Source organism: Podarcis raffonei, chromosome 3 (assembly GCF_027172205.1).
Source record: "Podarcis raffonei isolate rPodRaf1 chromosome 3, rPodRaf1.pri, whole genome shotgun sequence".
NCBI classification, from domain to species: Eukaryota; Metazoa; Chordata; class Lepidosauria; order Squamata; family Lacertidae; genus Podarcis; species Podarcis raffonei.
Window position 1 is genome coordinate 3,606,223 of NC_070604.1, and position 22,042 is coordinate 3,628,264.

Below are 22,042 nucleotides of genomic sequence, written 5' to 3' on the forward strand. Positions count from 1 at the left end.
ATACACAGTAAGCAGCTGTGTGAACTGCATGCCACCATACTTTTGTGCCTACTATTGTAGCTGCAAGCCAGGTGCCACTTCCTGTCAGGTTCTGAGTTCAGAGTTGATTTCCTCCCCACCCCCATCCAAGGAAGCTACCTTCATTTTCCTTTGATTTAACGGCCTCATAGAATGGAGAACAGTGAATTCTGCCACCTGGGTGACATACCTCAGCCCCGGATGTACCCCATGAAGTAATTCTTCTCCCACAAGGCAGAACTTTTTTGAGAAGCACAGAGAACTCATGAGAAGGGTGAGCGGTGAAAGCTGCTTGGTATTGGCCAGCAGGTATGTGAAATTGTGGAACTCTGAATATTTTACATTTAAGCAGGAAAAAGAATCATTAAAGGCTCTTAAAAATGAAAAAAAAAAAGTTTGCTAACCTGCCTAGAATAAATCTGTTATGGTTCTATTTGTTCCAAACAGCTGCCTTCTCATATCTCACCCTATGAAATAGTAATACTCAATCAATCTTTATTACGGTCCAGAGACCCAACAAATCGTTACAAAGCAATACACAATTCATACAGCCCACCTCCAGGTTAAACATGCATTTTGTTCAAAAGATAGGGATCATTGGTTCTTGCAACCACCGATAAAAACTTTGCCACTGCTAATGTTCTAGCATTTGTCCGGTCTTCCAATAGGAACCTGACATAGCGAGCCTCTGATTTTCCCAGGAAAGGTACCAGCAAGGGTAATATCAGTTCAGCCCTGGCTTGCTCATATTTTGAACAGTGCAACAAAATATTGATGTCTTGAGCACACGAGCAAAGTCTGTCCTGGTAGGTAGGGCACTCCTGTCAACCTGCCATCCAACAATATTTTCAAAGTATTGGAAGAATAATTGATCAACAAGATGGTTTTTATATTAGATCCAAAAGGAAAGCAACCCTACTACACACACAACAGGAAATACAAATATAAATTCATTATGTTTTCTGAGAAATAGAGTCTGACAAGCAAATCACTATTAGTTTCCTGAAACAGAACTTTTCTTGACGACAGCTGTGGCTGAGATCCAGGAATTTGCCAGGCCAGGCCATGGAGGCATTTCGTTTAGCAAACCCTCTAAATTGCAGATTGATGCCATTCTGTAGGACAATGAAATGAAAGGCTTGGGGAAACAAAAACAATTCAGCTTCATGTACTATTTCATTTTTGGCTCTCTGCATAGGCAGGGAGAAGTTCAAAGGAAGGAGTCCCTTTATCACAACTTGAATGATAATTCTACTAGTATAAAAGTATTCTGACATCCTTTACTGGGGCTTATGGGATTTTCGATACAACATTATCTGCAGGAATCTATGTTCAATAGGCATGCTTTATTGGAACAAGGTATATTGCAGTGGGCATGTGAAAGTGGGAGAACACAAACATAAGCTTCGCTTAAAAAGGGACCTGCCATTTGTTAAAGGTACTGTGAATTGTACCTCTGCGAGGGGGAACTATAGTTCCCAAGATTCTTTGCCTTAAATGGGTATTGCTGTGGATCTGGCCTTCGTCAAGTCTAAGCTTGGCTGAATAGTTTTCATTTTATTACTATCAACTGTGCACAAGAAGCAAATGGTTCTTGTTCCCATTTAAAAGAACATGTGTTTGTGAAGAGATGCCGAAGCAATGTTTGCAGCAGCTCTCATGTGCAAAATGCACCAGGCCAATTTATAGCCATAGGCACTGGCAATGACAAGCCATTCAATGCAACTCAGCCTAAATTGCGCCACAGCATTACTGTGAGGATGAACAGGGTTCTCCTCAGGTATAATTGGTTATGTTTGGAACCTATGTAGAAAACGTATACAGTGACACCTCGGGTTAAGAACTTAATTTGTTCTGGAGGTCCATTCTTAACCTGAAACTGTTCTTAACTTGAGGTACCACTTTAGCTAATGGGGCCTCCCGCTGCCAAGGCGCTGGCGCTGCGCAATTTCTGTTCTCATCCTGAAGTAAAGTTCTTAACCCGAGGTACTATTTCTGGGTTAGCGGAGTCTGTAACCTGAAGTGTTTGTAACCCGAGATACCACTGTAATCAAAGCTGAATGTACTTGACTGAAGTTTTGCATCAGGTGGGGGTTAAGGCAAGGTGAAGTTTTGTGTCGGGCTGTATTCTCACTATGGAAAATGTGAAGCGAGTTACAAATATTGGGTGAAATAGGCTGGCTGTGTGTGTGTGTGTGTGTGTGTGTTGCTGTGCCTCAGTAAGTGGACCTAAACAGTAATGCCTTAACTCCTCTTGATAACCACCTATCAGAAATGTGGTTGGCGGTGGCATCTGGGCCTGCTCCTGTTGCTGCTTGTCCACCAGGTTTCTCTTAAGTACAGCAGGCCATTAGGGAATCAGCAGAATTCTGATTCTGTCAGAATTCTAGGTCATGTAGGTGAAGGTGGGATTGCAGTGATTTTTAAGAAGTCCTTCGTTTTCACCAGGCGTCCTATTAGAGACCCATTTTTCTAAGTGCATGTTTCGGAAGCTGGATAATAGGGGCAGTACAGGATTCCTATTAGTGTACCGACCTCCCCGCTGCACCAAGGATTCCTTGCCCGAGCTGCTTCAGGTCGTGGCGGTTGTTCTCCTAGAGCTACCTAGTTTGGTTGTCATAGGGATTTTAACATCCATGCCGACACAACCTTACAAGGGGGTCACTCGGGACTTCATGGAAAGCATGGCCTCCATGGGGCTGTCCCTGAATAAATCTGACTATACTCATAGCAGTTGACATGCCTTAGATCTGGTGTTTACCTCTGTGGACGTGGGTGATCTGACATTAAGTTCCAGTGGAACAAAAGAAGTTTCATGGTCTGCTAGACTTCTCTATGACCCTTCCCCTCTGCAGGAAGGTGGGACCAAAATGAATGGTCTGCCCCTGCCACTTAATGAATCCAAATGGCCTCCAAAGAGTGGTAGGGAATGTATTAACCCATGCAGATAGCCTTTCAGCTGATTTCCTGGTGGCCCACTGGAATGCAGAGTTAACCAGGGCTATCAACTGTCTGGTTCTGAAGTGCCCTCTCCAACAGCATGGCGCTCTCATGGCCCCATGCTTTTCCCAGGGGCTGAGGGTGACGAAGGTCAAGGTCAAGGACCCCTGGACGGTTAAGTGCATTCAACAGTGACTATGGGGTGCGGCACTCATGATGAAACAATCACTGAGACGGCTAGAGCACCGGGGGTGGAAAACTCACTCCAAATGGACTTAACACAGGATAGAGCTCAACTTTGAGCACACCAAGAGGCGATAGCAACAGTGAAGTGGACCCTGTTTGCTGCCTCTGTTGCATCTGTGGAAAACAGTTCAAGGAGACTCTTTCAGGTGGTTTGTAGTCTAACAGAAGCACCTTTACCATCAGGATCTGGTAACGACTCCAAGATCTCCTGCAACGATTTTGCAGAGCTTTCTGCAGATAAACTTGCTCAAACTCGGAGAGAGGTAGACTCCCCCATTGTAGCAGGGCTGGGCTGGGGAGTGCCCCTACTCTGTTGTATGGGACCAATTTCAACCTGTTACCTCTGAGGATGTGGACAGGCTGCTTGAACAAGTGAAACTGCCACTTGTCTCCTTGCCCCTTGCCCACCTTGGCTCATAAAAGCCAGGCAGGCAGGGCTGGATAATGCGCTCCATGGGGTGGTGAGTCTTCCCAGAACATTACATTGTAAAGCATCTGCGATAGCTTTCATGTGCATGCACACTTCTTCAGATACCAATCTTCTTCACATCTGAAGAAGTGTGCATGCACACGTAAGCTTATACCAAGAACAAACTTAGTTGGTCTCTAAAGTGCTAATGGACTATATATATAATCTGTGATATAGGATTTGATCTTGGATTAGAAGGTTGACCAAGCTAGCATTACAGAGACAAGTTGAATGAAGAAGGGGAGTTAATTTCTCCGAGTTGTATCCTCATTACAGCCTCAGCCTAGACCTGGTGGGTAGGGGGTACACGAGGTGTAGCAGTATATATAAATATTTTAAATAAACAACTAAATAAATGTATGCATGTAGGGCTCCTTTTAGAAAGGACAAAATATAAATATAATAATAGGAATCTATTTTGGGGGAAAATATCCTTGATTCTATAAGATTAAAAATATAATAATAATCACAATTCACAGAGCACATCAGGCAAGTGTGTTTAATGCTAGCTTTTATAGTTCATATATTATAGAAGTTCTTAAAGAGTAGGCCTCTCTCTTTCATCTCCTAAAAGTATTTGTGGTTTTAGTCACTCCTTCAACTCTTTCCCAAATGGGTACTAAAGGTAGCGTAACACTTTGTTCTATAGAAAACTTGGGCTTTCCAAACAAAGACATTCTCTTGAAAGCCCTTTGCAAGGTCACAGCACTTGTGTGAGCTGAAAAGGAGTTTGCTTACACTCACGGATCTTCATAACCAGAAAAATGCAGATCACAGGCAGGAAGTGTGCTGACCCCATTACTTCCTCACTGAACATAGAAACTGCAATGCTGTATTGCTCTGCCCATTAGAGAAAAAAAATAGTTACAAGTTGAAATAAGCATCCTAGTTATGCTTATGATTTATTTCATTATAAAAGTTGTACTTTGTCAGACATGGCTCCAGGAGGGTAGCCATGTATTCTGTTTCACAGAGCTCAGTCCTTTATTTCAAGGTTTCCTCTAATTGAAGGGCTGCCAGGTCCAAGGCCAATTTAAAGACAAAGAACCGTAAGAAGGCAGAGACGGGGCTTTCAGCAATTAGCACCTGGAGAGCAGACTGAGCAGGCATGCAGATCACCTACCCTAGTTCCAGCCTTTCACACTATGGTGAGACTATTGTATTTCTGAAGTTGCATCTACACATATAAATTAGCATTTGCAAATTGTATGCAAATATACCCCATTTTACCCACTTTTCGTTGATGTCCTTTTGACAATACATTATCTTGCCACATCTGGAAGCCCTCACAGGGGCAGACTGGTCTTTCAAATGTCAACAGTGCAAGAGCAAAATTTGGCACCTCCTTCCACTTGCCTCCTGTTCTGCTCAATTCACTACATCACAGTTGCAGCTGCCTGCAGCGCCCCCTAGGCTCAGCGCTCAGTGTGGTGGGACCGGTCGCGCTGCCCTAAATCTGCCTCTGACCCTCAGGTCAGCTGACACCATACAGTATTGCTTTATATAAAACCAGCGCCATTTATCCTTATCATAAAAACAATACGACAGAGCAAAACAGAATAACCTGCCCAGCAGATTCAACCAAATACCAGTGTCAAGTCATGCAGCTGAATTACATCCCTGGTCTAAACCACAGAGCCTAGGGCTTGCTGATCAGAAGGTCACCGGTTCGAATCCCCATGATGGGGTGAGCTCCCGTTGTTCGGTCCCAGCTCCTGCCCACCTAGCAGTTCGAAAGCACGTCAAAGTGCAAGTAGATAAATAGGTACCGCTCCAGCGGGAAGGTAAACGGCATTTCCGTGTGCTGCTCTGGTTTCGCCTGAAGCGGCTTAGTCATGCTGGCCACATGACCCGGAAAAACTGTCTGCGGACAAATGCCAGCTCCCTCGGTCAGTAAAGCGAGATGAGCGCCACAACCCCAGTCATCCACAACTGGACCTAATGGTCAGGGGTACCTTTACCTTTACCTATGTAAGAATTCCAATACTTTGGCCACCTCATGAGAAGAGAAGACTCCCTGGCAAAGACCCTGATGTTGGGAAAGATTGAGGGCACAAGGAGAAGGGGACGACAGAGGACGAGATGGTTGGACAGTGTTCTCGAAGCCACAAACATGAGTCTGACCAAACTGCGGGAGGCAGTGGAAGACAGGAGTGCCTGGCGTGCTCTGGTCCATGGGGTCACAAAGAGTCGGACACGGCTTAACGGCTAAACAACAACAATGTAAGAATTAACAGTCCGAGATAGGACATATTCCTTAAGGAGGATTCATTTTTAACAGATAAAGAACTGCATTAAATGCAGCCTATTTGGTCTGTTGTCTGAAAGGCAACTATTTCAAGGGAACCAAATGGGGCAGGAAGGGGGGGAACCTATGGGAAATGGACGACAAGCAATAGAACTTTTAAATGATCTTCGTTGCCCTGGAGAGGTCATGTGAATTACTCTCCCTCCTTAATCTTTCCATAAAAAAAAAACCACGAGTTCCTATTTATTACATTTCTTCAAGCATTCTGGGAAACCAGCTTGCTGCTTTGGACTGCTCCTCAATGTCTCATCTTGTTTCACTTAGAAAGCTAAAAATAGAAGACGGGTCAGCTCATGTTTTGAAGACACGAGGGACAAAAAGTTGCAGTTCTCTCTGGCTAAATTTAGCATAGCAGCACTCACTCGAGGTTACTGTAGGCAATTACTGCACATTTTGTTTTTTCTGCACACTACAGTAATGAACAAAGATGTGGACTGCTCCACAGAACAGTGGAAATACTGTATTGTTTCACAGACAGTTAAGAAAGGAATACATCTTTAAGCTTGAGAGCTTCCACTTATTTGATTTCCAATTATGATATACCTAACTGTAAAGAGAATTCATCTGAAAGCTTGTGTAAATAATACTCTAAAGCAAGCTGGATTTGATTTAAATCACTAATCAGTAAGACTTCATTTAAATCATTCCCCCCCCCCGAAAGCATCAGCCTTGCTGGCATCCTCTTAATATTGACAACCAGATGAAGGTTTCGTTTTTCGAATAATGAATTTTCAGAGAAGTTTTTACAGTTATATAAAAAATTACTGATTTGGTTATACTATTAGAAATGCATAGACAGATAATTATTAAATTATTGTGAGGTTTAATAAGTTAACTGTTTATGTTTGGACAACTTTTCCACTGTGCTTTATTGGAAGGAGAAAAATAATCATTTCCTTAATAACAATGTAAACAATTTATTTAACTAAAGCAATAACATTATAGCATATGTATCCATGTTTGTTAACTGATGTGGTTAAATGTTTTTTTAAAACAAAACAAAACAAAAACTTTGACTGAGTTTTAGTACACATGAAAAACTTAAAACAAATCCTTATTTCCTGATGAATAGCCTTTGGACTATAATGCAACTTAAACAGAAAACTATATTTAGAAAGATTTTCCCTCCAAAAGCATTTTATTTTAAAAATCTGATTTAAATTTAAAAAATCCAAATTAAATTTTAAAAATTGGATTTTTTTAAAAAAAAATCTTTGATTTTTATCCACCCAGCTCTAAAGTTTTAGATATAATAATGTCTGGACATGGTGCTTCAACATCACACTTGAGACATAGCCAAACCAAGGCCATGAGGTGCATAGTAAGAGGTCACAATCCTGATATTTATTCCCCATTAATATTTATTTAATAATAGTGAAATCCTGGTATTTATCCCTCTTAAGCCCATAAGAACTAGACATACATAAGTAGTAACAGGCTCTGCAGCCATGCATATCTACCAATTAATAGTTTGCAATGTCACAATAAGACTACAGCCTGGGAGCTTTGGTTGTTGCACCTGGCCCCGCAGTCCTGCAGCAGCCAAGGGCCACCTGCTTAGTGGGAGAAGCTTGGCTCTCTTCTTTAATTTCAATTGTTTCCACAACGAAAACAAGCAGTTAATGTCAAAAGCCATTGCTTAGTGGGCAGAGTGTTGGACTAAGGGAAATCCAGGGAAGATGCAGCTATGAAGCTCCGCAGACAGTGTTGCATCTGTCTGGCTTTCTGAGCTGCAATGTGTCACCCTTCCCCCTCCAAGCTAGTGATGACATTCAGTGTTGGGAAGGCAGGGGGGCAACACAAACACAACCCCACCAACTGCGGCTGCATTTGTCACCCGCTCTTAGCATAAACTACATCCCAGGGCTGTAGCAATGAAAATATTAGAAGGGAATTATGCATGCCAGCCTGAAATCCTTGGGGGAAGAGGAGAATAAAAATGTAATAAAATTGCTTTATTTAAGTTAATGCAATGGCTTTATAATTCACAACCATCAATCAACATTTGCTGATTACAAAAAGTACAAAAACTTGTTGATTATCTTCTTGGCTTTGTTTGTTTTACAAAAATTATCACTTGTTATTTGGCTGGTCAACTGAACAGCATTTACTGTCCACGCTACAGGTTTACCATGTTAAATATTGAAACGGATTTCTTAGTTTAAATACAGCTACTTCAAGAAAAATGGAGTGGTTGGGGAAATCAGGAGCTACCACGAGTTGTTTTGCACTGCTCCAAGACAGAACAAATTGCTCCCACTGAAATGTTAACAAAAAGGAAAAAGGCAGAAATGATACACATAAGCCACCATGGTTGCCATGTTCTGGACTTGATTGGCCCTAGCATCTCCTTTTCCTGACAACCATGTTGCTTTTGTTTAACTTATCCGGTATATGAGACAGTTGCCTGTTCTTTCTCTACAACTATTTAGGCCACATTCTCTTAGTATCATGGAGAGTTGTACCAATTTTCACTGCACAAACGTACAACTGCAGTTTCAGCCAGATGGAAATGCAATATGGCCCAATTTAATAAACAAAGCATGCAGACAAGCCGGCCTGTCTATATAAAACTGAAAAGTAATTGGGAGTACAGAGTAGATTTAAGACACCCACAAAATTTAAGGCCCCTGCCATGCAGTGCTATGTGTGTCTACCGACACCCGGGTTTAAGCATGTACAGGATTGTCACCTCAAGAGCTAGAATGTGTTTCAAGCAAACCCCATGGCAGCAGCAGGCAATGCTCCTCCCACAGCTCCTGCATCACGTTGACCTAGAATCATAGAATCATAGAGTTGGAAGAGACCACAAGGGCCATCGAGTCCAACCCCCTGCCAAGCAGGAAACACCATCAGAGCACTCCTGACATATGGTTGTCAAGCCTCTGCTTAAAGACCTCCAAAGAAGGAGACTCCACCACACTCCTTGGCAGCAAATTCCACTGTCAAACAGCTCTTACTGTCAGGAAGTTCTTCCTAATGTTTAGGTGGAATCTTCTTTCTTGTAGTTTGGATCCATTGCTCCGTGTCCGCTTCTCTGGAGCAGCAGAAAACAACCTTTCTCCCTCCTCTATGTGACATCCTTTTATATATTTGAACATGGCTATCATATCACCCCTTAGCCTCCTCTTCTCCAGGCTAAACATGCCCAGCTCCCTTAGCCGTTCCTCATAAGGCACATTGTTTCCAGGCCTTTGACCATTTTGGTTGCCCTCCTCTGGACACGTTCCAGTTTGTCAGTGTCCTTCTTGAACTGTGGTGCCCAGAACTGGACACAGTACTCCAGGTGAGGTCTGACCAGAGCAGAATACAGTGGCACTATTACTTCCCTTGATCTAGATGCTATACTCCTATTGATGCAGCCCAGAATTGCATTGGCTTTTTTAGCTGCCTCCCCATGCATGGCTCCTCCCCCTCTTGGTAAGTAGCGGGGCAACCATCAGCAGAGCCAGGCACACAACTCCATCCTCCTGGCTCCTGTTGGCCAATGGCACTATCAGGACTCCTTTGACTTGAACCATTGGCTGCTCAGAAGATGCTCAGCTTGTCTTCTGTTAGGAAAACACTGGAGAAGCCAGTAGGAGAACCTCCCTCTGCAAATTATTTGTACCACTGAGCCTAGAGCTTGATGATGGGAAGGTTGGCGGTTCGAATCCCCGTGATGGGGTGAGCTCCCGTTGCTCGGTCCCAGCTCCTGCCAATCTAGCAGTTCAAAAGGACATCAAAATGCAAGTAGATAAATAGGTACTGCTCTGGTGGGAAGGTAAATGGTGTTTCTGTGCGCTGCTCTGGTTCGCCAGAAGTCATGCTGGCCACATGACCCAGAAGCTGTACGCCGGCTCCCTCGGCCAATAAAGCGAGATGAGCGCCGCAACCCCAGAGTCGTCTGCGACTGGACCTAATGGTCAGGGGTCCCTTTACCTTTACCTTTTTGATACAGCAATTGTGCAAATGGGCTGCGTGTCATCCAGAGAACTGCTAAGGGGATCTCAGACACCAGTACATTTTTCTCTTTTCCTACCTTTTAAAATCCCACAAACTGCTATTAACTCTCCCTGCTTTCAAAAGCAGTTTTCCATACAGCACAAAGTAGTTTTCATTGATGAAAAACAAAGTTTAAAGCCCTCCTAGACCACAAGGAAATACTGGTAGTTTTGGGTCTCTTTAATCCTTGTAATCATATTTAAGTATAAAATAATTCAGCTAAAGAGATTAAGGGGGGGGGGAGTCACACACAATAAAAGGGGAATAGTTATAATGTTTTAAACATTCTGTCCATCTCTGGAGGTGGTTCTGTATTTTGTAGGGTTGTGAACTACATTAAGAAAGGTTTTATGGAATTTCAGGGACACTGACCTTTAAATAGAATACAGTTGGATGAGCCTGTTCATGCTAAAGCTTAGAAAACTGAAAGAGAAATAACAAAATCCTCTTGCCTCTAAAAGGAAAGGAAAAGGAAAGTGCACTCAGAAAAGTATTTAATGAGCTCTTCCAAATGGCAAGTGGCTAAGCCCTTGCCTTTGTGAGAAAGAGCTTGTAATGCTTTGTACTTCAGAGGTCAAGAAAGGAGATCTTAAGCAGAAGAGCCTGGGATGGGGAAAATGCAGCCTACCTCCAATCAATAATCCCTGTAGTGCACAAGAGGACACAGGCTCAGTCTTTATTGATTTATGTAAGGCCTGGATGTAGAGGTGGTGCTTTAGAATCTAATAAGACATTCGAGGTTTGCTACATTCTGTAACCTGATTCCGAAATATGAGGAAACTGCAGGATGTATTCTGCAGGACTGCTTCATTTGCAAGGAAGGGTTGGAATACTGTACCACCAAAGGGTTGTGAACATGTAAGCGTACTATATGCTAAACACCCTGGAACTTTAGGTCGACCCTCAAGACCTGGAAATCCGATTTAAATCCAAACATGAGAGAGGGACAATTCAGAGAAAATGTGTGATACTGTTAACTGAATTCAACCTCATCTTCCAAAAATGGGTAGCTAGACAACAGATCTTTAAATTTCTGACTCACAAATGTATGTCTTATTTTCAGAGTGTTCTCAAAGTGCGCACACTTTATCATTTTAGTTGTGCCAAGTTAAAGGGTAGTTATAGTTCATGTTTTAAAACAGAATTTCTGTCTTTAGTAGCACTGAATCTAAACTTGTGGAGGAAAACATAGGAGACTAGTACTTTAATGCTGGCAACACATAACTGCCCCGTTAAAAGTGTGTGAAAGAAACCTGGCCAGTCCAGAGTAAACTCCTAGTGCTTAAGCCCCTAGTACTAAAAGCAATACAACAGCATGCTTAACTTTGGCTATATTGTTCTTTTTAATTCATTCCAAAAAGCCAGACACATTTGTTTATCACAAAGTTAAACCAAAGTTACACATTTTAAAATAATTTACACATTGTAAACATCGTGACCTACCTGTTTCAGGTTTAGTCTGTGTCAGTTATAGCTGACCAAGATTAACAGTGATGCGAAATAAGCAAAATAATAATTTGAACCCCTTATTTCATTTGACAGCATCAGCTATTCAGAAGTTTCCTGTTTTCTTTTTTGCTATTTATTTTATACAGTGTTGTTCAACAGAGATTTTAAATAGGAAAAGAAAAGAAGGCAACCAGAATCTGAATTGTGAAAGCTGGAGAAAAACTGAAGGGTTTTCAAAATCTTTATTCTCTAACTATACGATTAAGTAGAAATAAGCAATGTGTGTAACAGTTCTGTTACTTCATTAAGCAGGAGAAAGGGCAGAGAAAAGCAATAATAATGGAGTTGGAATATCTTCCCTACATATAAAGAATTATGACAAGGACTATGTTAACAAAAAAGAAAAGACTGGGGGAACATTGAAGAAGATGGCTCATTCAATAAGACTGGAATAGGTTTAGGAAAAACAAGAATATGCCGTCCGTGAGCTTTCGGAGAAGGTGAACCTTTGGTATGATTCAGCAAAACAACTGCTATATTCTTCTAGGCTCTTTCTTACATCAACAAGATACAATGAAGTGCACTTTGTGCTGTTCTCATTTCTTCGCTTGGCCAGTAGGCATCAATAAATTAGACAGTTAACTGGCACAGTACATACTGTACAAGCCCACAAATTAAATGAGGCACTACAACAGTAGAAATAAAACATTTTCAATTAAAGTAAGGAACACAGCACCTTGGCATAGTCACAGACCCCATGGGTGATATCATATGTTCATCATACTCAGAGTAGACCCACTGAAATCAATGGCCTTAAGTGATTTATTTCCTGTCTTCAGGGGCGGGGGGGAGCGATTTGCAAAGGATTGTTGAAAATGGAAATCTATTCTGTGCAGACTTTATTAAAAGGTAGTGAATGTAGGAGACAACAAATGTTCTTTCAAATAATGAAGTCTTCAGGGTATAAAAATATTTATTTATTTGTGTATTTATAACCTGCACTGCTCTAAAAATATTTCAAGGTGCAGTACAATGTTAGGAGGAGTGTCACAAAGTAACAGCAAAACCAAAGAACTGCTTCTGAGCCAGAGGCTTCTTATCAACTCTGCCTGTCAGTTCCTTCGGTTTTCAGCTGCACTTTGCCCCACACTCAGACTGGGCAAGCTGGTTTGGGCAGCCCATTCAAAGGCCAGGGTGAACGGCGGCATTGTTTGCTCATTAACTAGCATTAATTGTAACCAAGGCATGCCAAAGCTAAAGGAAGTCTTTGAATAACAGGACTGCATAGTTCACCATATTAAGTATTTTGGCTGCTCCCCAAATCGTCTCTTCTTGTGAAACAAGCGATGTCGGCTCAAATGCTAGTTCTACCATCACTTTTCCTGTATAATGTTTTACTTACAGACTACAGTGGTACCTCAGGTTACAAACGCTTCAGGTTACAGACTCTGCTAACCCAGAAATAGTGCTTCAGGTTAAGAACTTTGCTTCAGGATGAGAACAGAAATTGTGCTCCGGCGGCGCGGCGGCAGCAGGAGGCCCCATTAGCTAAAGTGGTGCTTCAGGTTAAGAACAGTTTCAGTTTAAGAACGGACCTCCAGAACGAATTAAGTACTTAACCCGAAGTACCACTATAGTCTGAAAACAAAGCCAGTTAAGAAAAGCAACACATTATTTATTCCTTGCAGCAATAGCCATGTGTAATGCTTCTCTTCTCTTTTCATTTTATTTTATTTATTACATTTCTTTCCCCTTTCTTCTACCATGGAAACTCAACTCAGTGTACCTACATGTAGGAATTCAATGCTGTGCTGTTATGATCAGTGCAGGTGTTTCTACTTGCCAGATAGCCCCCCATGGCTGTTCTGGGGTTCTCCGCACCCCCGAGATGATCAGGTGATTGCGCAGGTGGAGGCTGGAAGTGGGGAGAAAGCCTTCAGACTACGATCCGGCGCTGCTGTGGTCTAAATTTCCATACTTAGTAAATTGGGAAACCCATGTGGGCTTCAACAGGAAAGATGCTAATGATTCAATCACACTGCTTTGCCTTTGGCAATTCTTTATTATGCCCTGCACCAATTTTTCCATCTATGTATTAATCCCATCCAGACCTGAATAGGTACAGATTAATATGCAGCCCCAAGATACCCACAAAAGGTTTTTGGAGTGCTAACTCATATAGAGAGCTTTATTGAGAGACTGAAGCAGTAGTCAGCTTTGTGAGAGGTCTCTGATATAAAAGATAATACAGCTTCAGAATGAGAAACACGTTCCGAATTGAAGGAACTTGAAAACCAAATAATCACATTAGCTGAGTATAACCTTCTTGCAGAACAACAAGTCTTGTCGTGGCTTAGTGAGCCATCTGTACTACAAGGATGAAGGTATGTGTTACACTTTATTGTTATGAAAGTAGTGTTCTTCCTAAAGTGCAGTAGCAAACGCATGCTTCCAGCTGCAATGCAATCCTAATTCCCATGGTTTCTCTGTCAGATAGCTGCTGTTCAATAATTAGCAGAGGTCATAGAATCATAGAATCATAGAGTTGGAAGAGACCACAAGGGCCATCGAGTCCAACCCCCTGCCAAGCAGGAAACACCATCAGGTCAATCACAAGCATTTTAATTCTTAAGGATGAAAAGCACTGTTCAAAAAATAAGCCTGAAGAGGGAGTTGCTGCAGGAGAAGCTCTGTTGTGCTGGCTCCCTCTAGCACAACAACTCAGTTGAATCCGGTCCATAGGGACCATAAAAGACAGATCACAAGACTGTCCCCCTTCCTCACACAAAAGCCTTCCCAGTTCAACATACCATTAGACCCATTCAGACATGCAACAGTGCCACTGACACGTGAAGATCCTTAGGCCTTTGTGCTCATGAAGGAAGAAACACATAAGCTTTAAAAATTATTTCGTGCAGGACAAGGCTATGAGTGGCTACTGTCTTTGTTCTATTTCTACTGTAAGAGGCAGTGATGTCTTTGAATGCCAGGTGTTGGGAAATGCAAATGGACAGGTACTGTTCTGCTCACATCCTACTTGAAAGCTTCCCCCAGGTCTATGGTTGGCCAGTGTAAGAACAGTGATTCAGCAGGCTCTTCTAACATTCTTATTTGTGTCTTCCCTTTTCCAATTCACTACCATTGCATCATTCAGTCACATTATGCGGTAGGTACTTACAGCTTCTCAACTTCTGAATATAGAGAGCCAACGAAAGCAGTCATGTACAACGTAATATCTAACATTTCTGAAATAAGCTAAGCAAAAAAGAAGCAACAGATTTAGGAAGCAATCCAAACTCCACATAGCTTTCGGCATTCACGTCAGAAAGTGGGGGGGGGGGCAGGAAGATTCCAGGTCAATGCTGTTCAGTGCCGGATTTACGTGTAAGCTAAACAAGCTCTAGCTTAGGCCCCACTCTCTTGGGGGCCCCCAAAAAAATTAAAGGGAAAAAACCTGGATGTACATTTCCAAAATATCAGATAAAAAAACAAATAAAATAAAGCCTACATACAGCAACAGTGTTTTGTGTTGTGTAGGCTCCTATTTGTGATGTGGAAATGGCTTTAGATACCTATTAAAGGTAAAGGTACCCCTGACGTTAGGTCCAGTCGCGGATGACTCTGGGGTTGCGCACTCATCTCACTCTATAGGCCGAGGGAGCCAGCGTTTGTCCACAGACAGTTTCTGGGTCAGGTGTCCAGCATGACTAAGCCGCTTCTGGCGAAACCAGAGCAGCGTACGGAAACACCATTTACCTTCCCGCTGCCGTGGTACCTCTACTTGCACTTTGATGTGCTTTTGAACTGCTAGGTGGGCAGGAGCAGGGACCGAGCAACAGGAGCTCACCCCGTCATAGGGATTTGAAGCGCCGACCTTCTGATCGGCAAGCCCTAGGCTCTGTGGTTTAGACCACAGCGCCACCCGCATCTGAGATACCTATGAGGTCCATAAATTACCATATAGCATATATTAAACACAAAACACAGTGACAATTTGTTGTTCACAAAGGACAGCTGGACATATAAAAGGCCCCATTACCTTCAGTAGCTTAGGGCCTCATCAAACCTAAATCTGGCCCTGATGCCGTTGCACACCGGCTCAGTCTCGCCTCCTGCCTTGGAATGCCCCAGGAGGCCTCCTGCTCGCCCATGTAATTTTTGGAGGGCACCTGAGCTTGGAAGAGCAACACCTCTGCCTAACCTCAGCAGCCCAGCTTAAGCGGGGCTTGGGTTGCTCTGTTAGGCTACACTCTTAAATACACTTAACATGAAAGTGCATTCTCTTGACATCAGCGTGTTTTGCTTCCTAATGGGCTTGGGACATTAAAATACATGCATGGTTTTGAGAGAATTGTATGGCCTGCTTTGGATGCGATTGCGCTTACCCTACAATTAGGCTTGCAGGTCGAAAGTTCTCCTAGATCTGGCATTTCTGGGTGTACAGGGGTCATCAGTAGCCAGGATGTCTGTAAACAGTTTCAGCTGGTGTTCTAAGTTGTAATCCTCTCAGGGGCAAAGATTGGGAAAGGACCTAACCAAAGTCATTAATCTCCAGCTCTCATCCCAACCAGACTACTGTTACACTGCACATAGGCTGTCATTCAAATGCACCTGGAATTTCTGACTTGCCCCAAGTGCAGAAGCTGTATTATTAACTAGAGTATGCTGTGTGGGACATGCAACACCAAATGTAAAGTTCTACACTTATGCAGAAAGAACCAGCTGCACAAATATAAGATGGGGGACACCTGGCTTGCCAGTAGTATACGTGAAAAGGATATTGGGGTCTTAGTAGACCACAAGCTTATTAACATGAGTCAACAGCAAAAAAGCAAATGCTATTCTAGGCTGCATCAACAGAAGTATAGTGTTCAGATCAAGGGGAGTAATAATCCCACTCTATTCTGCCTTGGTCAGACCACACCTGGAATACTGTGTCCAATTCTGGGCACCACAATTTAAGAAGGATGTTGACAAGCTGGAAGGTGTGCAGAGAGGGCAACCAAGATGATCAAGGGTCTGGAAACCAAGCCTAATGAGGAAGAGTTGAAGGAGCTGGGTATGCTTAGCCTGGAAAAGAGGAGAGTGAGATGAGATATGATAGCCATCTTCAAACAACTTAAGGGCTGTCACATGGAAGATGGAGCAAGCTTGTTTCCTCCTACTCCAGAGGGTAGGACTCAAACCAATGAAACCAAACCCATTGGTTTCAAGTTACAAGAAAGGAGATTCTGACTAAATACCAGGAAGAACTTTCTGACGGCAAACACTGTTCGACTGTGGAACGTGCTCCCTCAGAAGGTTGTGAACCCTCCTTCCCTGGAGGATGGATTATTAAGCAGAGGGTGGATGGTCATATGTCCTGGAGGCTTTGGCTGAGATTCCTGCATTGCAGGAGGCTGGACTAGATGACCCTCAGGGTTCCTTCCAACTCTGCAATTCTATGATTTAGCTGCCTGAAGGACTGCCTCCACCCAGAGGAGCCTGCCTGCCTTGAGACTCTATTCTACGTCCCACCATCCAAGTCAGGGCACAAGGGATACAGCCCTCTCAGTTTTAGCCTCTAGATTGTGGAATGCCCTCCTGAACGATGGCCACTGGGTGCTTTGCCTATCATATTTACATTATTATTTCTGTGGGCTTTCGGCACTGCATGAACTCTATGGTTTTAATATGTTAAAAACTGTTGTTTTCAACAATTACCTTTGTTTCATTGTAGCCCGCCTTGCAGTTCTCATCATCAAAAGGCAGGCTAAAAAAGCATTTAATAAAATATACAATGATATTGCATAACGGTTATAGCTTAAGTACGATTCCAAATTAATTATGCAACTTGTTTAATATTCAACCAGAGTTGAATAACAAAATGCTGCAGAAGTCAGCATAATGTATTTTGTATGTTCTAAGAAACGATACATATTCATGAATTTTAAATACTGAATTTTAAAACAAGAACTATGACCCATCTACCAGTATCTGAATTGAAGCTGATATTGTATTGCCACCTAGCGGCAGAAAGTGAAGTAGCCTCTGCTTAAATTATTTCAGTAAGAAGGATGGTGTACAGTACTTTGGATAACAAGTGGAATAATTTCAACTTTCAAGGCTAGACTATACATCCATAGTTTTTGCAGATGAATGTGAAGTTTCAGTCTGAAATATAGGAGACGTTACTGCTTGACAACCAACTATTCCAATTCCAATTTCTATGGTAAACAGACCGGTCAATGAGATGGCCAGCATCTAAAGTGGAAAGAGAATGCAATTGCCAATACTGGTGGGGTTTGCATGTCACCCTACACCATAATTAAAATGAACTATTGTTTAATGTAAGGTTTAATGCAAATAGGCAGCATGCTGCTCCAAAGTCCACACTTCACTTTGCCCTGTTGGAGAGGAAACAAGCCAGTCTGGCTACATTCAAGCCTAGGCTCATGGTTTGTTTGTCTCCAAACACAATGCAAGCAGAAGCCAAAGTTTGTTTCCTGGCTTACCACTCCTCATTTGTTTGGGGGAAACAAACCATGAGCCCAGCTTTACAGGCAGTAACAAGGCAGATTCTAGCGAGTTTCTTCACCGGCGTGGTAGCAACAAGAGCAGAGCAGAGGAGAAGCGTGGCCCTCGGAGCGGCAAGCGCCAGCATGCTGCCCATTCACATTAAACCACATTTAATTTAATTAGGGTTTAATGTGACCTGCAAATCAGATCACTATGTGAGCAAATGCAGTACCCTCATGAAAGGGAATACCTCTGAAATACCAGTTGCTACAGATCACAACGGAAAGGGGCTCATTTTGCTGATGCTCTGCTTGGGGGCTTCCCTGAGGCCTCTGACCAGCCACCGTGAAAGCAGAATGCTGAACTTGGTGGGTCTTCTTATGTTCTTTTGAAAATGATTCCAAAAAGGTGTTCTGCAGGCCTAAAATGCAGTATTACTAATTCTTCTTGCAAGAGTACTCAATCTTTTTGCGCCATACATTCCTACACCACAGAATGTTTTCCAGCATCATGATATTTTATTCGTTTTTTGTCAGGCACATCACTGCAGAAACTATATTTGCCCACACACTGCTAAGTCATGGGAGGAGGGGTTAATGAAGGTAAGACTCAAAGAAGGCACACAAAAAGAAAAGCATTAAGTGAGCAACATGTATTTGTGGGGAGGCAGAGAAGACCCAGACCCAAAAATTTTTTTTGCCACATATTAAACTGGAAACATCCAGAGGGACAGACAGGTAACAATAAACAGAAAACGCTACAGAAAATATAATGTGTGCAGACATGTAAACTGAAATAAATTACATAAATGGGAAGAAATCAGAAGGCCCCTACCATTTGGCAACGTCAGAAGAGAATGTAAAATCACTCGCAAAATATTTAACAATTAATTACAGTACAGTGGTACCTCAGGTTAAGTACTTACCGTAATTCATTCCGGAGGTCTGTTCTTAACCTGAAACTGTTCTTAACCTGAAGCACCACTTTAGCTAATGGGGCCTCCTGCTGCTGCCACACCGCTGGAGCACGATTTCTGTTCTCATCCTGAAGCAAAGTTCTTAACCCAAGGTACCATTTCTGGGTTAGCGGAGTCTGTAACCTGAAGCGTCTGTAACCCGAGGTATCACTGTATGTTAATTTCTATCCACCCATCAGAGGTAGAATGTCCTAGTTGCGTCCTTCACATAGCCTGAAGCACACTTATGAAAATAAATTATCTTAAACAATTGTCCTGCCTCCCCAACAGTGATGTGGGTTTTTCGGGGGGGGGGAGATGAATTAAAAGTAATTTGCATTGGAAAAGGTTAGATAGAGAGTAAGCAAATTTTGTATGTTTCTTGTTCTTCCGTTGAGTAAACAAAGCTAAACACTTTGAAACTACCAAGTCTGCCTGATATTTATTTGCAGTTGGCATGCATTCATTGCTACTAATGAACTTTATGAAACAGATTTTGTTTTACTTCATGGAAAGTTTTTGCTCTGCAGCATTGCTTCACAATAAGCATAGCTCAGGATGGGAATCGCCACCATCCGGCCCCCAGGGGCCCCTGCCTACCCTAAGGGCCACCCCAGGGGCTTCTGCAGAACCCCTTCGCCCTGAGGGGAGCGAGAAAAAGAAGGAAGAACTTTTTCTAAACAAAGAAGTTGCATTTTCCATTCAGCTGTAATTTTTTAAAAAAGCAATGCTTACTGTTATAATAACCTTACATAAAGCAATTTGTGAGGTCCACCTGAAAGGAGCTATATAAATACAACAAATAAATAAGTCTTGCTTGCTCACATGGAGGTTAGAGAAGCATGTGTGAGTGTGTGTAGAAACTACCCTACTGTACAAATTCGCATTTGTTGCATCACATACATTTGTAGTAGTTTGTTGGTTCCTGAGGCCTGTACCACCATTCCTAGATACTTGTAGTTTGTGACTTGTTCTAATTTATGGCCTTGGAGTTCCCAACTTCTAACCTTTGGTTTTTCCCCAAATGCGAGTATCTTGGTCTTTTGATAGTTGATTTTGAGACATTCAGATTCACAGTATGCTGCGAGCTTTCTTAGTGCTCTTTTGAGTCCAATGGGAGTTCTAGATAGAATTACCGCATCCTTGGCATATAGCAGGACCGAAATATGCCGATTTGCAAGCTTCGGCGGGTGGAGTTCTGAGTCATTGAGTGCAGATACTAAGTTATTTAGATAGAAATTAAATAGTAGAGGGGCGAATAGGCATCCTTGCCTGACTCCTTTGAAGGTTTTAATAGGGTCCGTTAGGTGTCCTAGGCGGCTGCACCTGACTCTAAGAGCCGTGTTTGCGTGCAGTGCCTGAATTAAGAGCAGGAGCCTTCTATCTATATTGGTATACATTTGCAGTATATTCCCTGCCTTAGCACATGGCCCCACAGAGATTGCCTGGAAGGGAATGTGGCCCTCAGCATGAAAAAGGTCCCTGCTTTTGAATGAGGTCACAACAGAAATGCCCTCAGCTACAGCATAGGGGCTCATTCTCTGAAGTAATATGCACAAATGAACAAAGGGATACAAATCTGGCATTCAAAATAAAAATAGAAATCTGACGTTAAAAAAAATCACAACATTCAGAAAGAAATGGTAAAACACTTCAGTCTCTCAGGATATTTTATGGATGACCTAAAAGAAAAAAGCTTTTCAAACTAAAGAATTTCAAAGGTAAACTGCAACATTATATTGCTGATCAAAAATTTCTCAGCATCTTTAATTCTAGTTTAGGGCTCAGTTGGTACCAGGGATCTCTGTGCCAACAGAGATGTTGAAAGTAGTTTAGAAAAAACTCTTGCCAATTGCTCCTGTTGAGAATGATCACAGTGCTTCTATCTGCATATATTTGGGCACACGCCTGCATTTCATGGTCTTTGGGGCCCACTGTTCAAAAAATCTCCTAGTCTGTACCCATATAATAGAATTTATACATGTAGTTGTAATCCTATTAAAATTTAATTTTTTTAAAATTATTCTTTGCCTCTCCCATCCCGTTTTCAGCTGCTCTTATTTTATCCCTAAACCACCTTGAGTCCTTGTCAGGGGAAAAGGCAGGATGTAAATATAATTTAAAAAATAATGTGTTTCTACATTCTGTGCCACCCAGACTGAAGTGAGCCCTGCTCCTTCCTTTCCCAGTTTCTCATCCTGTCTCTCTCCTGGTGGCTGGTGGGAAGGCCTGTGCTAAACTGGGGAACAATGGTTAGTGTGTTGGACTGTGACCTGGGAGACCACAAAGCTCACTGGGTGACCTTGGGCCAGGCACCATCTCTCAGTGCAAGCCTACATGCCAGGGTTGCCACCTTGAGCTCCTTGAAAGAAAACGCTGGCTTTTCAATCTCCTTGGGGTTTGAGGGCCAGGCAAAGTTGTTGAGCTTTTTAGGCAAATTTGCAACAAGAAATGAAGGTTTTCAGTGACTTTTTGAGGAAAATTACTGAAGAAATGCCATTTAAGATTGCCATACGTCCGGATTTTAGCAACTTCCGTCCGGGCATGTCTGGAAATTTCTGGACACATGGCAACCCTAACATGGTGTTTCATCTCAATGTGGATTACAAAATATTTGCTGATATTTTGGCTAAAAGATTAAAAAAAGTATTCGTGGAAGAGATACATAAAGACCAAGCCGGCTTTCTCCCAGGTAGACACTTGTCTGACAACACGAGGAATATAATTAACATTTTGGAGAAGTTGCAAGTGAACATTAATACTAAAGCAGTTTTAATTTTTGTAGATGTGGAGAAAGCCTTTGATAATATTTCTTGGAGTTTTATGAAGAAAAATCTTCAGGGGATGGGGGTTGGTCAAGGGTTTGAAAATGGTATAAGTGCAATTTACTCAGAACAAAAGGCTAAACTAATAGTTAACAATGTGGTGACAGAGGAATTTAAGATAGAGAAAGGTACACAACAAGGCTGCCCAATTTCCCCATTGCTTTTTATTTCGGTCCTGGAGGTTTTGCTAAATAAGATTAGAAGGGACCGTCTGATTAAAGGTATACAGGTCGGAGCCAAACAATACAAACTGAAAGCTTTTGCAGATGACCTAGTTTTGACGTTACAGGAGCCAGAATCTAGTACTAAAAGAGTATTAGAATTGATTCAAGATTTTGGTCATGTGGCAG

The 22,042-nt window shown here is 42.3% G+C and overlaps 1 protein-coding gene across 2 annotated transcripts in view; it reads right to left on the reverse strand.

The window, feature by feature from the left end:
* COMMD1 (copper metabolism domain containing 1) overlaps nucleotides 1–22,042 on the reverse strand; it is a 65,301-nt gene that overhangs the window by 39,908 nt on the left and 3,351 nt on the right. The gene's annotated exons all lie outside the window — the stretch shown is intronic.